Source organism: Neopelma chrysocephalum, unplaced genomic scaffold, assembly GCF_003984885.1.
Source record: "Neopelma chrysocephalum unplaced genomic scaffold, ASM398488v2 Primary Assembly neopelma1_26, whole genome shotgun sequence".
Lineage (NCBI taxonomy): Eukaryota > Metazoa > Chordata > Aves > Passeriformes > Pipridae > Neopelma > Neopelma chrysocephalum.
The window spans coordinates 21,930,862-21,936,994 of record NW_020897695.1 but is presented as its reverse complement, the minus strand read 5'-3'; positions in this window follow the sequence as shown (position 1 = coordinate 21,936,994).

Sequence of the window (6,133 nt, the reverse complement as noted above, 5' to 3'; positions counted from 1 at the left end):
CTACCTTGTGAAGAATTGATGTGAGGAACCAAGCAAATAGAATAGTTGGTATTACTGTATATCCACTAAATGTTCTACAAAATGCTTTAAATTTTATGTATTACTAAGTAGGGAAGAAATGATTGTTAGTCTGCTGCAGTACTTAAAATCAGCTCTTAGGGTGGTTCTAAAATGTTATTGTTAAGTCTTACTGACTGCAGAATCTGAAATTGTTTATAGTCCTTGTGGATATAAAGAAATTAGAGCCACTTTAACTATAACAAATGTGCCTTGCAGACAGTCCAGGGTGTTATTAAATCCTGTTTTCCTCCTACTCCCGCTTTCTTGACTGTTACGAATCAGAGTGAGCACCTAAAAAGGACTTATCTGTGGTTACAGCTGCTTGTTGAATCTCTTTGGTAGATGTGGATCCCACAGCTATCAGGTTAGGCTTATACTCTTGAGCCTTAGGAGCTCTTCTTAGGAGCTGAAAAAAAATCTGAAATTCCTACAGAAAAAACGGTGTTGGATTTAGGGACAGGAAAAAGTTGTAAAGAAATGTCTTATAGACTAAGTAACACTGCCTTAGAATGTCCTGATGAGAAAATTCATTGCATTTGCCTGGAGGGTGGCTTAGTATTTACTACTAGTGGTTTTTTTTTAGGATTAGGTTTGTCTCTATCAAAATTCCCATCACCTTTGGGACAATAGGTTGGTAACACTGAAGTGTCCAGGCTGTGCATAGATGGGGGAAAAATGAAGAAAAGTGCATTGAAGAGGTTAGACAACACAGAGAGAAGATATAATGAGAAAGACAGTTACTACAGAGAATTCAAAGTAAGCTATACTGTAGTCAGTTTATAATGCTAATATGGAGAGGAGCCAAGAATGCAGAGAAGGTAGAACAAACAAGAGATGTAAAGTTGGTTGCATAGTAACTCTGTAATCCTTACTTTGGTGGAATTGATGATGCTTATTTTGTGATATTGGCTCCTTAGTTCAAGTAATTACAATGTACACTGAATTCCTACTAATACAGTTCATTTAATGCATTGTATTTTTCTCTATAACAGTAAGTTTACTACATCATTTGATGCAAGAGTGTGGGAATGTCAGGTGCAGTGGCCCACAACGTTTCATTAAAAGTTGGCATGTAAATACACTGTATGACCAAACAAGTATTTCTGCAAATTATGGAAAATGCAATGTATGAAGGAGCTTTGCACTTGCGCTTAGTAGATAGATAGCAGGGATCAGCCATGCCTCCAGGCCTTGGTACCTGTTTCATTTTACTCTCTCAAATGCTAACCTAATATCCTTCTGTGCTACTGTTAAACTTGATCTTTAACTCCGATCCTTGTCTCCAGGAGTCTGAGAATGCTCTATGTGTAATACCCACATACAGGCAGTCAGAAATGTTTCTGGCAACATTAGAGTGCAGTAAACGTGGAAGTATTACAAAAATGAAACTTCTGTAAAGAACGTAGAAAGGCAGCTATGTGTGTTGTAGTCCTTCTCTTTGCTAGTACTCCCATTCAGACAATGCAGAGTAAAGCTAGCCTGTCATATCGAGACTGAAGCAGTGTAGTCCTGTTGATACAGCTGTGCTGTCTCCTGTAAAGGTTTTTAATATGGAAGTAGTTAATTCCAGCAACACTTTCCCCAGTGGGATTTGTTTCAGACCTCAAAATAAAAGAAATTATACAGACGGGAAAACAGTGTCAATGTGACAGACTTCTGCAGGCATGCTGTGTCAGTCCCAAAACCCACTCTTGATGGGTGAGGTCACACCATGAAAGATGTTTGAGTAGATAGACCCAAAGGCCCTACTCAAAGCAAAGCTGGTAGCGGCTGATCCTTAACCATCTCTCACTGTTACCCATAGAGATCAAAGTAAGCAAAATTAGTAAATTCAAGTGGTTATTATGTGGAAGAGCTATTTTGGGATGACACCACTAGATTGTAAGGTTCTTGCACACTTAAACACCTAAATTAATTCCACCTATGTAGTGTAACATGCAAATAAGCTTCATTCCGATCCTCAGAACACTTGTATTTTAAGAAATAACACTGCACGCTCTTAACTGATTTCTGCAAAATCAAAATTTGTATTTAATATCCAAATTTAGAGTTCATTGCAGTGCTTCAGTTACTGGTCCAGGTACACCTTATTACAACTTGAATTCTCTGACTTTTTATAAGTTTACATTTTTGAAGTTGTCACTTATTTGAAAATGAGTATGAAATTTGTTTTTCATTGCTATAGTTCACATAGTGAAGTCAATGATGCAGCACAGGTCTTTGTGAGTATGAGTTGTTAAAGCATCTTTCCCCACTGCTCTAGATTGTGCTGATTCAGGCATGATGGCTTTGAGATTCCAGTTCACTCATATGCACTGGACGTAAGGTGTATAATAAAACAGGAAAACTTAACCTAGAAAGAAAACACTTCACTCATGACTCCTGTCTATATAGTCAGTCCAGTGTTCTCATTCAGAATTTAAGGAGCAGATGCATTAATCTAAGTATCAGAAACTACTCTCTGTTCAGCAAGTTTACCATCTAAAATGTTATTAAATGGTTAGTGTTGCAAGGAAGAAAATATAGCTACATGTAACTTTTATAATGTAACACTCGTGTATTCTGCAACATCCTGGAGTACCCCGTCCAAAGACACCCACTAACTTAAAATGCATAAAATTCTAGTACTTGATTGTTTTTCCCTGTTTAATGAAGACTACGATAAGAATAATAAAGCAAAATTAAGATGCTGATAAAGAACAAGAAAGCTACCCATCTGAATTATTAGTTTGGTTTGCATCAGTAGTCATTTTGTTTTAGTGTATAGTGTCACGTCGAAAAATAGTCTGAAGACAACCTGGATGCACCCCAGATCTAAGCATTGGCATCTCATTGATTATGTCTTGGTGTGACAGAGAGATGTTCATGATGTCCACCACACCCGTGTGATGCCTAGTGCAGAATGCCAAACAGACCATCGAGTTGTGCGCTGCAAACTTAACTTCAGTCTTAAGTTCAAACCTAAAAGGGGCAGTATCCCAAGGAGGAGACTCCAAGTTAACAATCTCCAATCAGCCACAGTGAGAGACAGATTCCAAGCAAATCTTCAAACTAGGCTTGAAAATCATTCTATAGATTCTATAGATCCCTCTCCTGAAACAATTTGGCACCATATTAAAAACAGCATCCAGCAGTCCTCTGAAGAATCTTTAGGGTTCACCTTCAAGAAGAACAAGGACTGGTTTGATGAAAACAATCAAGAGATCCAGGAATTGTTGAGTCAGAAGAGAACTGCTCATCAAGCACACCTTGCACTGCCTTCTTGTCACATAAGAAAAACAGCCTTTCGTCTTGCATGCAGCAAGCTCCAACAGAAACTGCGCAACATACAGAACAAGTGGTGGATCAGTCTAGCTGAAAAAACACAATTATGTGCAGATACGGGTGATCACAAAGGATTCTATGAGGCCCTGAAAACAACATACAGGCCTACATACCAGGTCCAAAGCCCTCTACTCAGCGCAGATGGTCAAACGCTTCTGACAGATAAAACCTCCATTCTGAATCGATGGTCTGAACACTTTCAGACTCTCTTCAGTACCAACCGTGTAGTTCAAGACTCAGCAATTCAGTCCATCTCACAACAACCGGTGAAGAATGAATTGGATATTGCCCCCACTTTGGGTGAAACTCTTAAGGCCATACAGCAGGTGAAAATTGGCAAGGCAGCTGGGGTTGATGGAATCCCACCTGAAGTCTGGAAACATGGGGGCCTTGCACTCCATGTTAAATTTCCCAAGTTTGTGGTGCGCTGTTGGGAACTAGGCGAACTACCTTCAGACCTTCGTGATGCAGTCATCATCACCTTGTATAAGAAGAAAGGAGTTAAATCAGACTGCTCAAATTACCGTGGTATTACTCTGCTCTCCATTGCTGGCAAAATCCTGGCAAGAATACTTTTAAACAGATTAATACCCACTATAGCAGAAGGAATTCTACCTGAAAGTCAGTGTGATTTCAGAGCCAACAGGAGTACCACAGACATGGTATTTGTTCTCAGACAACTGCAAGAGAAGTGTAGGGAACAGAATAAAGGTCTCTATGTACCCTTTGTTGACCTCACCAAAGCTTTCGATACTGTGAGCGGAAAAGGTCTATGGCAAATTTTGGAACGTTTAGGATGTCCCCCTAAGTTCCTTAAAATGATCATCTCACTTCATAAAGGATCAGCACAGCCAAGTCAGATATGGCAATGCACTTTCTGAGCCCTTTCTAATAACCAATGGTGTGAAACAAGGCTGCGTTCTCGCACCAACCCTATTCACAGTCTTTTTCAGCATGATGCTCCAAAGGGCCACGGCAGACCTAGATGGTCAGGACGGTATCTACATTCGATATCGTACTGATGGAAGCCTATTCAACCTAAGGCGACTAAAGGCCCATACTAAGACCTTAAATCATCTTGTCCGGGAGCTGCTTTATGCTGATGACGCCACCCTTGTCGCTCACACAGAAGCAGCTCTGCAGCGTTTAACATCCTGCTTTGCAGACGCTGCTGAGCTCTTTGGGCTGGAAGTCAGCTTGAAGAAGACAGAAGTTCTCTATCAGCCACCACCTCAGGAAGTCTTCCATCATCCCCATATCACCATTGGCGAATCAGAGCTCAAATCAGTCCAGCAGTTTAATTACCTAGGTAGCCTCATCTCCTCAGATGGTAAGATCGACGGAGAGACAGACAACAGGTTAGCAAAGGCATATAGTGCTTTTGGGAAACTCCATAAAAGAGTATGGCGTAATAAACACTTGAAGAAAAGTACCAAGATCAGTGTTTACAAAGCCATAGTGCTGTCTACTCTCTTATATGGATCTGAATCATGGGTCATCTACCGCCACCACGTGCGATTCTTAGAACCCTTCCATCAACGCTATCTCCGTACAATCCTAAACATCCACTGGTCAGTTTGTGACCAATACATCTGTTCTAGAACAAACAGCAGTCACAAGTATTGAGGCCATGTTGCTGAGAACACAGCTGTGTTGGGCAGGACACATCTCAAGGATGAAGGACCACCGCCTCCCTAAGATCCAGGTTTATGGTGAACTTGCCACCGGCTGCCACAAGAGAGGAGCCGCGAAGAAGAGATAAAAGGACTCCTAGAAACAACATCTCAGGCTTGGCCACATTGATCAACATAATTGGTCTACTCTGGCCTCAAATCGGGAGGCCTGGAGACACACCATCTATAACGCTGCTGCTTCCTTTGAGAACGCACGCAGGATCACTCTTGAGGAGAAAAGACAATGCAGAAAGAATCGTGCCTTGCAGAATATACCACCTAAGGAGTCTTTCTGCTATGCCTTTTGCAACCGGACGTGTCTATCTCGTATTGACACCTTACTAGCCACCAGCGTGCTTGTAACAAATGTGGATAGAGCACTTCCCAAATCTTCATTCGTGAAGCCTAGCCATGGTAGTGTAACATAAAGGACTGCTTTTAGAAAAATAATTGAAGAAATACAGATGCATTTCCTTCAGAAATATTAAAGAGAATTAACCAAGTGTTTTTTCAAGGTGCAGCATTTTTTCTGTGAAAAACTTGTCTCAGGTGTGATTGTGTAACAATAGTTAAACAGGAGCTGTTGCTGCCATTTGGACTTAAAGAAGTTAAATTCCAAATCTTAATTCAAGCTATGTCTCTGTCCTCTTTCTTACATCTTGTTTTGATAATAACTTGGATTTCAAGTCATGATTTCAGCTTCTGCTGTGAGGGGAAAATACTCACTTTTGACCAATATAGATTGCATATCTTAAATGTCTCTGTGCTTTGTTAAGAAATCCCACTGCAAGCATTGCCAACTGGTTTTTCCTGTGTTCAGAGAGTGGGAGGTTATAGTTTTTAGATTGATGGTGTTCAAGAGGCCAGTAGCTGATCTACGAAATATTTTAGGAAAGCCTGTATATATACTCCCATGTAACTGTCTCCCTGACAATCATTAACTTTGGGCATGTAGTTATTAATTTACTGATGGGGTTTACAGTTACAATTACACTTAAAAGAAAGGTTTTATAGTGAAACTGCTCACAAAAATGCTAGAATTTCTCAGCTCCTCTTTGCCCAAGAACCAGAGTGAG